The sequence below is a fragment of the Cajanus cajan genome, chromosome 3, assembly GCF_000230855.2.
Source record: "Cajanus cajan strain Asha chromosome 3, NIPB_CcT2T_4, whole genome shotgun sequence".
Classification (NCBI taxonomy): domain Eukaryota; kingdom Viridiplantae; phylum Streptophyta; class Magnoliopsida; order Fabales; family Fabaceae; genus Cajanus; species Cajanus cajan.
In genome coordinates this window covers 54,394,040-54,405,241 of record NC_138519.1, presented here as the reverse complement: position 1 = coordinate 54,405,241, position 11,202 = coordinate 54,394,040, and positions in this window count along the sequence as shown.

Sequence of the window (11,202 nt, the reverse complement as noted above, 5' to 3'; positions counted from 1 at the left end):
TCATTTTTCTTTGTTTTTTGAATATATATATTTTTTGTATTTTTAGGGTGAAAAGGGAAACTACCTATATGAATGTGATGAAGGTAGATGTTAACACCATGTAATGGAAGATTCTTATTTCTATTTATTCTTATTTAAAAAGGAATAGGAATGTAGTATGTTTAAAGAAATGCAATGTATGCTCAAACAATTTCACATAAACAATGCACAAACAATTCACTCATCCACGAACAGTCACGAGCGAATCACGAGGTAGGGGTATCCTGCAGAAAAGTGCATATTCAAGGTGGTTCTAACTGTTCTCACCGGTCTGAGGCCCCCAAGGTGCCCCCATTATAGGGACCCAATTCCTCTCGTCGTAAGCCGATGGAAAGCTCCAACGCACTGTCGGACTCGAGTTCATGGTTATCACCTTGAGTGATGCTTTCCGACAACGGTCTACGGGCACCTATAGACCCATTCGACAACCGGCCGTACTAACATCCACTCCCTATGGCTTACCACTCATGCCCCCGGGTATAGAGGGAACTGTTGTGTGCAAAGGTTTGTGTGCAATTTATATTTCAAACAATTGCGGAAAATTAAACAAACAACAGTTATTAAAGCCATATAAATAAAGCATGTTATCATACAAACAAGGGGTAATGAAGTAATTTTAACTATTATTTGTTAAAAATAATCTGTCACTAAATGGGACTGACTCTCGAGGCTTCCCCAGTGGAGTCGCCATCTGTCGCCACCGGCCCGAAACGGGCTTTCGGCATTCGCGAAGGATGGTTGGACTCTTTTATTTGTTTAAAAATATGGATTGCTAGAATGACTTATTCTCAAACTGAGACCTTGTCAAACGAGCAATTTTATTAAAAGGCTCACCAATCCATGTTAATCCCAAGCGGGACCCTCCATGGATTAGCGGTTTTCATAAAAAGGAAGGGTTCATGGAGTCGCCACCAATGTTTTACTCAAAACATTGGAAAAAGAAGTTTAAGGCAATCGATTCAAAAATCGACTTCGGCCATGACAACCAGAGTCGGGTAAGGGAGTCGGTTACGCGTGGGGAAGGTGTTAGCACCCCACAGCGCCCCTTTCAGGTTCCCTATGACAGATTATTTCTAAAAATAATAGTGCGAAATTACTAAATTACCCTTTATTCATTTATTCTAAACAATTATAACTTAACTATTTACATGATGACAGTTAAATATACACACAGAAAGCAGTAAAAGGAAGGACTTAAGAAGAAACCTTTGAAGCGTGCTTTTATATTCAAGTAAAACTGGGAAGCTTTTTGGCGTTCCCTCGCTCTACAAGCCCGCTCGCTCCCTCCTAGAAAATTTTAACTATGGAAATCCGGAGGATTTCCCTTCGACTCAGTTCGAGACTCAAGCAAAAAGCTCAGAACTCGAGAACTTTGTCGGATCAACTCTCCGAGTGATTTCTAGGCAGAGCACTGCTCAAAAAAACCCAGAATACTCAAGAAGAGGGTTAAAACTCCGTGTAAAAGTGTCAAATGACGTCCAATTGACGTCATATTTATAGGGATGAGGCGCAGTACGGCCTCTGGGGGTCAATACGGCCCGTATTGAGTTTTTGAACTACAATACGGCCGTATTGAATTCAGTACGGCCGTATTGAAGTTCAAAAAAACCTCAATACGGCCGTATTAAGTTCAGTGCGGCCGTAGTGAAGTTCAGAAACTTTAATCCGGCCGTATTGAGTTCAGTGCGGCCGTATTGTAGTTCAAAATGTTCAATACGGCCGTACTGAACTTTTGGGAGGCCGTATTGGGCTTCATTCCCTCCACTTCCTTATTTTGAGCTTATTACAAGACCTCTAGACCTACAGAGAATCCTCCTAGGGCCTTCCATGAGTCCTTCTGGCTGACTTTCCTTCAGTCCTCAAGAGTCTTCAAGGTTTATTTCCGACCCGGACAATTTTAGGGGTCTACAGTGGCAAAGTCTGAGAAATCATTATCATGTTGTGGATTTCTATCCAAATTTGTTGTTTACCTAGCAAGCCCAAAAAGGTTCTATGTTGTCGTTTCGGTAGGACCTAACCACTTAGACTACTCACCAGTTGTAGGAGATCTCCGAGTTGAAATGCAAGATGACACATAAGTTTTTGATGAGTTGATTTGTTGTTGATAAGAGTTGTATATATGTTGTTGTGTTGTTAAGTTGTGATTGTGTTGTATGTTGATCCTGTTGAGGATGATGATAGTATTGTTATCTTGTAAGTTGCTTTTAAACATGTTTTGTTGAGAGATGTGTAATAAATGTGTTGGTTGTTGTTATGATGAATATGGTAACTATTTCAAATGGTTTGTACAGTAGTTGTGTTGAAGTATTGATCAGTGTCGATATGTTGAATATAAGTTGAAACGATGTTAAGATGTATAGTATATGTGTTGTTTATCTTTTGTGTCGGATGTGAAGATAATTATATAGTTGTTGTGTTTCATATTTTATATTTATGAGTTGCTTATTGTCTCTAGCTTACCCTTGCATGTTTCCATATGGTTTGAACTGCGATGATCATACGTTATATGGGAGCAGGGCAGGGATAGGCTGGGAGATAGCTGCTAGAGGCCACAGGAGGTGCCTGGAGATGGATATTTTTTTTGTAGGCTATCTTATAGTAGCATATTTGGTTGTATATAACTGGTTGCTGTTGGTCGCTTGATTAGCAACTTGTGTCATAAATATTTTATTATAATATTCTAGTATATATATTCCAGTAATGTGTAGTGTTGTTTCGTAGTGTGACGGCTACGGTGGATCGTTACACTACTTATCACCATTTCTTTATAGAATAAGCATAACAGAAGTAATGTTAGCATAGAACAGTTAAAGTCAGTGTAGAACAGTTCTTTGTAGAGTCTTTTCTGTGATATCAGAGATTTTGCCTTTTGCTACTTGCGGATAATTTAACTTTTCCTTCTTTAATAGATCTTGAAGGTTCCAAGACATCTTTCTTGTTCGATCTGTGAAGGAATAAATCATTTAATGAAATTTAATGTTGGTTTCATTTAAAACATTATAATTAATGCATAATGAGTCAGACTGTATGTTTTGTCTGATTTTCTTCATCTTATCGATGATTTATATTTCACACTTTGTTTGATATGAAACATTTTGCAAATATCTCATTTTGTTTAGAAGAAAATCTTTCGTTTATTGATCGGTGTCATACCCGATCAAATAAATTATGGAATTTGTAGTACTAGGAAGTGACTCCTAGGTCGTCTCTCAAGGAGCAACAAGCCAACCCAAAGTTCGTGTAATACAACCAAACAAACACAACCTGGGGGGTTTCAGATTTAAATAAAACAATGAAACAGTGATTCAATAAACAGTACATTCTCCAACTCAGTCTCAACACCCATTTCATTGGTTCGAAATATTATCTCTTATTGATCTAAACCTTGGTTCATTTTCTAATAATCACTAAGCGTTATTACCATTATCAAATGTATACAAATGAAGCATTAGCATACATTCCTATCTTTATTCATGGGATTACGCAAACCATGAGCAGAGCCATTCAATCCAGTTGAACAAGAAACCATTAAGCATTGAGACAAGAAGGATTAGAACACGAAGATACATTGAAATGAACAAACCTCAATGGTGTGTTAATACTGAGTTCGAGAATGTTACATATTAGCCTTCCATAGAGGAAGAAATAGAAGAAGAGAATGAAAGAAGAAGACGAATATGAAAAATAAAGAAGAAGAAGAAGAAGAAGAAGAAGAAGAAGAAGAAGAAGAAAAGCTACAAAAAATAAGCTATAGCCAAGTCAATGTGCAATACAAAAAATGGTGTTCTTCTATATCTCATTTTTTAACCAAAAGGGGGTGGCGGCTGTGTATCTCTTGTCCCCTCCAAGTCTGACCTAAAATTGATGCCTAGTGTGCATCTTGTCCTCCTACGAGTTTGAGTGCATCTAGGTCAAGAGAGTGGGCTGGCCTAGTTGGCACATCCACAACAAAACGAGATTACAAATAAAATTAAAATTGTGCTAAAATTAGTCCACGTGGTAGGCCCATGTGGCAGTGCTCCCAATCCAATAAGTACTTTCAAATTCTCTACAAAATAATTATGAAATTAATTAGGCTAATAAATTCAATTAACTAAAATTCCGAATTAATAGCCCAGTAGACCTCAAAACAATAAAATATGACAAGACAAAACAATTAAGCATTGATAATAATTAATAGGGAGTTTAGGGTTTAGGGTTTACAAAGGTAAGAAAATGCATGAAAATTATGATTTATCATTTATTATCATTAAAATTTGAGAGATCCAAGATCGTCTTTTTAACATTAGAATAACCTTGCAATAGAAATTAGTAAATGTTCTGGGTTCAGACTCAATAGAGATCTAAGAAAATATCTTGGCATTCCTCTACTGCATGGAAGAAAGAAGAAAGAGACATACTCGTTTCTCATCTAAAAGACTCAAAGAAGACTAAGTTCTTGGCATGCAAACTCGCGTTCATTTGTTGGAAGGTGTACTCTTGCAAAGGCAATGATTGCAACATTACCAACATATACGATGCAAATTTATCTTGTTACCTGTACAAGTCTGTGAGAAGTTGGAGCATGTGAACAAGAGTTTTGTATGGGGAGATGATATTAATAAACAAAAGTGTCATACTATAGGTTGGCACAAGTTTTGCTTTTCCAAGGAGGCGGGTGGAATGGGGTTTAAAGACCTGCATGTGTTTAACAAAGCCTTAGTTATGAAGTTGGGTGGGGTCTTGTTAACAATGAAAACCTTTTCTGGGTCCAAGTGGTAAAAAGTAAATATAGGTGTAGTGAATCCTATATGTTGGTGGTTATTGTGAGGCAAAAAGGTGGGTCGGAAGGTTAGAGAGCTATTACATCGACTTGGGATGTGTTGATGACTGGATAAAGGTGCTTAGTTGGGAATGGAGTACAAGTGCATTTTTGGAAGGACAAGTGGTTACCATCGGGTACTCATCTTAATGAGTTCCTCCCTCAACATATATCTACTAAGGAATCTAATATGATTTCTACTTTTGTAACTGTGGATGGGTTTTGGAACCTAGTGGATATGCAGCAATGGATTCCATGTTATCTGCTTATTGAGATTAAGGGCCTTGTACCAGCAACTGAATCTTTGGGCAAAAATTGATTCATGTGGTCTTTAACATCAAATGGTGGTTTTTCTACTAAGACAACTTATGGTTTATTAAGAGGAGATGAGAATATGTCCAATAGATCCTTTTGGAAATTAGTTTGGAAGAATGATCTTCACCCTAAAGATAGTTGCTTCCTTTGGAAAGTGGCACACGATGGCATCGTGACAAATGAATTTAGAGCTTCTAAAGGGCTAAGTGAAGCTAATCATTGTGCCTTATGTCAACAAGCACCTGAAACTGCACTGCATGTTGAAAAAATATCGATTTGTTAATCTAGTGTGGAAGAATGTTTCATCCAATATCTTCTTGAGCACTTTCTCCAATGAGATTTATATGAATGGTTGTATAAAAATCTCAAGGATACATGCTATCCAACGCTTGACTTGAAGTGGAAGGATCTGGTTGTTGTAGGGGTTCACTTAATCTAGCAAACCAGGAATAAAATCTTATTTATGGGTGAGCAACTTGATGCTCCTGAGGTTTGTAACTTGATATGGCAAATAGCCCTTAATTGTACACCTGTAGTACCTAAAGAAACGAGACTTTTAAGAGGTTCCATGAGGTATTATGGTTGTGATATTGCTTGGAAGGCCCTTCCCCAAGGATGGCTGAAAGTCAATAGTGATGCATATGTTGTACATGAAGGTGTGTCTGTGGGTACGCAAGGGTATTATGAAATGTAGAAGAAGTATGGATTTTAGGCTTCAACTTAGGGAGCTCTAATGTCCTAGTGATTAGGGGTGAGCATTAAACCGACACCCGAACCGAACCCGAAAAACTCGAAAAAAAATATTGTTTTTGGGTGGGTTCGGGCGGGTCTTATGGGTAAATCGGGTTAAAATTTTGATTTTATACGGGTTATATTGGGCGGGTTCGGTTTTGAATTTTTAAACCCGCTAAAAACCGAACCCAACCGAAAATGAGATAAGTTTAAATTTTTATTATTTTTGTATAACTAAACAACAATGGTCCAAATTTAAAAGTCTTTATTTCAAGTATAATATAGCCATCAATTTGTAACTTATTTTTTTCCTTTTTCTCATAACTTAGATATTTATTTTGTCTTCTCCTTCCTCATTCAACTTCTCAACACACTAGTCCATTTTTAGAGTTATCTTTTTGCTTCTTTCTTTGTCTTTCTTTTCCATCTTTTTATCTCCATTTTGAGTACATTTTGTGTGACTGTGATTTCTTATGGTTTTGTAATCTAACTTTATATTTCTTTTCCATGTAACAACTATGAATTTTGTTATCTTTTATTTTTGCTTCTTTAGTTTGTAAATGTTTCAACTACGAATCTATTTACACCATCTATTGTCACCTTCATTCTATTTTTATACACTATTTTAAAAATATTTTTTATCGTTTTAAGCTTCATCTTCGTTAAGATAAATTGGTCTAGAAAAAAATTCAAACCCGATTATACCCACCCGCTTAAATCCGAATCCGTTTCAACCCGAACCGCCTCAAATCGAAAGCTCAGTCGGTCGGATATGGGTCACATTTTTTCAAAGTCGGTTTACAACGGGTTGGACATTTTTCACCCGAACCCGACCAAACCCACCCGTTGCTCACCCCTACTAGTGATAGAGTCATAGGAAGTCGTGTCTAGGTTGTTTGAACTTTAGCCCTCCTTTTTACCAAAAAGTATAATTAATTTAAATGATAATTAACTTTTATAGTGTATTTTAATTATATTTTTATAAATCATATATGATCAAGTGTTACGGTGATAGTAAAATAAAATAAAAATAATTTAAATGTTAAATGATATGTAATTGTTTGTATTAATTATAATTTTAAATTTGATCATATCGTTTTAAAAATATATTTTACTTAATAAAGACAAAATATATTACTTTTATGTTTTATTGTCAAGACATTATTTATTGAAATTATTATATTTTTTTTTATCATAATAATGACCATTATTTGAACTTTAAAAAACTTCAGGATTTCATAGAAAGTTTTTATAATTTATTTTCTTTTGTAAAATTATGTTTAGTGTATTATTTTTTAATTTCTATTGTAAAGTGTTATTCAAAAAATTCAAACTTCAATTTTATTAATTCCATTTTTTTTTTGCGAAATTTAAAATATATGACAACTAATCACTAATTTAAAATATATTAATGTCATTTTGAAAGTTAAAGTTTGTAGAAATAAAATTTATTAATTTTGATATTTATAAGTTATGTACGTTAAAAACATTAGTTTAAATCACAACTAATTTTATAACGTATCTCAATTATATTTTTAGAAATCATATATGATCAAGAAGCTATGGTGATAGTAAAATGCACTGAAGATAATTCAAAATTTAAATGATATGTAATTATTTGTTATAACTATTAATTATTAATTATAACTTTAAATTTGATGATATTGTTTTAAAGATGTAATTTATTTAATGGAGACATAATATATTACTTTTTAAGTTTTATTGTTAAAAAAAATCATTTACTTAAATTACTACCTTTTATTATTGTTCCGGCCAAGGGATGAACTAGGGTTTTTGCCTAGGTCAAGCCTCAAAGCCAGAGCATTCAAAAGTGTAATCTGGCGTCTTAGCTCTAGGGTTTTAGGTTTTATACTTTTCTGTTCATGGGCTTCGTGGGCCCCGAGATTATCGGGATTCTCCTTAACCGTTCTTGCCATGCGTCCACTCGGTGATTGGGAGTTAGTCTAGTCGGGTTATGGCCGACTAGTCCTGCTCCTAGGGTCCTCTCGGGCAAGCCCCGAGTACCCCCTTGGGGGCGAGTAGACATGTGTTAGGACCGAGTCGGCTTGTTTCCCAAGATCCAATCGGGCCATAACCGATTGGCCCCTTTATAGGCGAGTAGAGTCGGGCTAGGAGTGAGTTGGCTCGCATAGAGAGGCCAGCTCGGTTGTGGGCCGAGAGGCTTCCAGTCCAAAAGAGATCACGTCGGGCCTTTACCTGGACGGCGCGCTTGGGTCGTTCCGAAACTAGACCGAGAGAACGTCTCGGCGGTTAGCCGGGACGGTACACTTGCCTTCCAGCCTTGAGCCCATTAGGCGGAAAGGCTAAAAGCAATCGTTCCCGGGTGTTTCAAAATTAGACCGAGAGAATGTCTCGGCGCTCACATAGAGAGGCCAGCTCGGTTGTGGGCCGAGACGCTTCCAGTCCAAAAGAGATCACGTCGGGCCTTTACCTGGACGGCGCACTTGGGTTGTTCCGGAACTAGACCGAGAGAACGTCTCAGCGGTTAGCCGGGACGGTACACTTGCCTTCCAGCCTTGAGCCTAATAGGCGGAAAGGCTAAAGCAAATGTTTGTGGGTAATTTCAGAAATGGACCGAGAGTACGCGTCGGGAACTATGCGAGAAGGTACCTCGGGACCAAACCGAGATTATCGTCGGCGAACAACCGAGACGGTGCACATTCTGACAAGTTGTGTCTCTTCACCTTACTCGAGATGGGACATGCTTTTATTGCGAAGTCGGCGTTGCAGAGGCATGAATAAAGGTGGTGCCACGTGGCGGCTCTTGTTACGGGGTATTAAATGTTTTAGTATCCCACGCGCGTCGTGGCTTTTGGGCACACCCCATCACGCGCGTCGTGACCCTTGGGTGTATCCTCTCACGCGCGGCTCTTGGCCTCTATAAATAGGAATGACCCCTTATTTTTTTGAACCTTTTGCATTTCCCTCTTCACGCTCTTTTCTTCTCCGGCGGTGGTTTGCTGCTCCTCTTTAATTTACGGCGGCTCGCGGTGGTTTTGGGCTTGTTCTTAGTGGGTGAAGTTGTGAGAGAAATCTTTAGGTACGCATATATTTATTCCACCTTTCTAGTGGTTTTTCTTGCAAGCCTTTAAGTTATAGGTTAAACAAAGATTACATTTGCAATGGCTGTTGTGGGTTATGGGGAGATGTATAAATGGGTTAAAGATGATGCATTAAAGTGTGAGTCTCTGATTAATTCTTGGGAAGCCATGGATACCTTTTGCAGAGACCATGTAGTCTATCGTGACGGGGATGAGGTAGTCGTGTGTGAACCTTGTGTCGATAAGGAACCAGTATGTATTAGTTCGCTCTCAACCGAAAAATTTACATTCTGCTATACCACTCTTATTTCCAAAATTAGGGTGAGATGGCCCTTAACCGACTGTGAAAAGGGGGTACTTCGAGTTTTGGGTGTCGCCCCGACCCAACTACATCCCAATAGTTGGGCCTTTGTGCGAGGGTTTGAGATATTGTGTGAGGGACTCGGAATAACGCCGACTACAGATAAATTTTTTTATTTTTTTGAGAGCAGGGTTAGTAAACGCACTAGTTGGGTATCCGTTAGTGGGGTTTCGGGTCGGGGCTTGTTGTCCTTATTTCAATCGTCCTACAAAGATTTCAAAAAATCCTTTTTCTGAGTGCGTAGTGTACCGGGTCACGAAGATGTGTTAGAAGGGTTCCCTTTGTACTGGAACCAGAAAACGATAGCATTCGGAGGGCTAAGTCCTGAGAAGCTTTCCGAGAACGACCTGGTCGACGTTAAGAAAATTGAAGATTTGAAAACCTTTTTCAATACGGGAAAACTCCTAGATCTAGAGAGTAGACCTCAGGAATTGAAAATTCATATAGGTATATTGTTGTTTTAGATTTAATAATTTCCTTCTTTTACTTGAAGTCTTTTTCTCATTTGACTTGTTCGTTGATTTCCTTTTGCAGCAAGAATGGCTAGCATGAGCAACCGGGAAATGATGAAACTCTGGAAACAACAAAGGGTTTCCCAAGCTGTTGCAGTCGGCGAGTCGGCTTCCGAGAAGGTTGTGGAGGCCAGCAATCCGGTGGTCAAGTCGAGGACTATTGGTGAGACTCCTCAAAAGCACCGTCGCGAGGCTGATAGGCCCATATCGGTGGTTAACCTGGAGACGATCGTGGCCGCTAAGGCGGGCAAGGGTGACGCCGAGGTTCAATCTGCCGAGAGGACCCTGAGCGATTGTCTCGGCGAGAATTGGGAACCGGTGAATTATGAAGACAACCGTGGTGTGGCTTCCTTGGGATGAAAAGTTCAACCACAGTGCTCACATTCGCGGGACCGACTTGCTTGAAGGTGACCGAGATGATCTGGAGAAAATGAGTGCTTTCACTATCGCCAAAGGCGTCGAGTCCCTCACCAATCGTCTTTCGGCTCTCTCATTGGTGAATGAAGATAAAATTCGCGGCTTGGTGAAGGAGACTAAGTTGCAAGGAAAGAAAATTGCTTCTTTGGAGGATGGTCTGACTAAGAGTCGAGCTGACTTCCAGTGGGTGGCCAACGAGCGGGACAAATTATTGGAGGGCCGTCGCGCCTTCGAAGAAGAGAAACAAGCTTGGGCTGCCGAGAAGGTTGCAATGGAGGGCGAGTTGGCCGAGATGCGGATGGCTCGGGACAAGTCAACTGACACTGCTAGTGTTTTTGAGAACGACTTGTCCCTGATGAAGCTTGAGGTGGAAAAACTTCATCATGACCTGCAGGCCGCGAAGGTGGACTCCTTGACAAAATTTGTTCAAGGCTTTGACGCAGCTACTTCCCAGATAAGATTCCTGTATGCCAATCTCGATATTGGTGGAATGGGTTACTTTAAGGAGATTGTGAATGGTGAGCTGGTTGATCCCCCCGAGGATGACTGAGTGTTGCCTTATAATGTTGCTTTTTCCTTTATATTTCTATGTATTTTGTTGATCGTTTGTATGGACTACTGTGACTCTTAGTTTTTTTTTTTTTATGGTATGTGTTGTCTTTGATATCAATTGAGTGACTTGCTGAGTAATGATGAAATTCCACCAATTTATCTAAGTTAAAAAGAATCTCGCTTAACTTAATTGTCTAAGCGCCGACTAGAGAAATTCCATCGACTAGAAAATTTCCACGAACTTCCCCAAGCTAAAAGTTTAATATTAATTCAACTACTCGTCCAAAAACCGAGTTAAAATGAATATTAAATAAACCTCTCGTTCAAACGCCGAGTAGAACGATACAGAAATTTTCTCCAAGTTAAAAATTGAATATCAAATCAATTACTCGTCCAAATACCGAGTTAAAA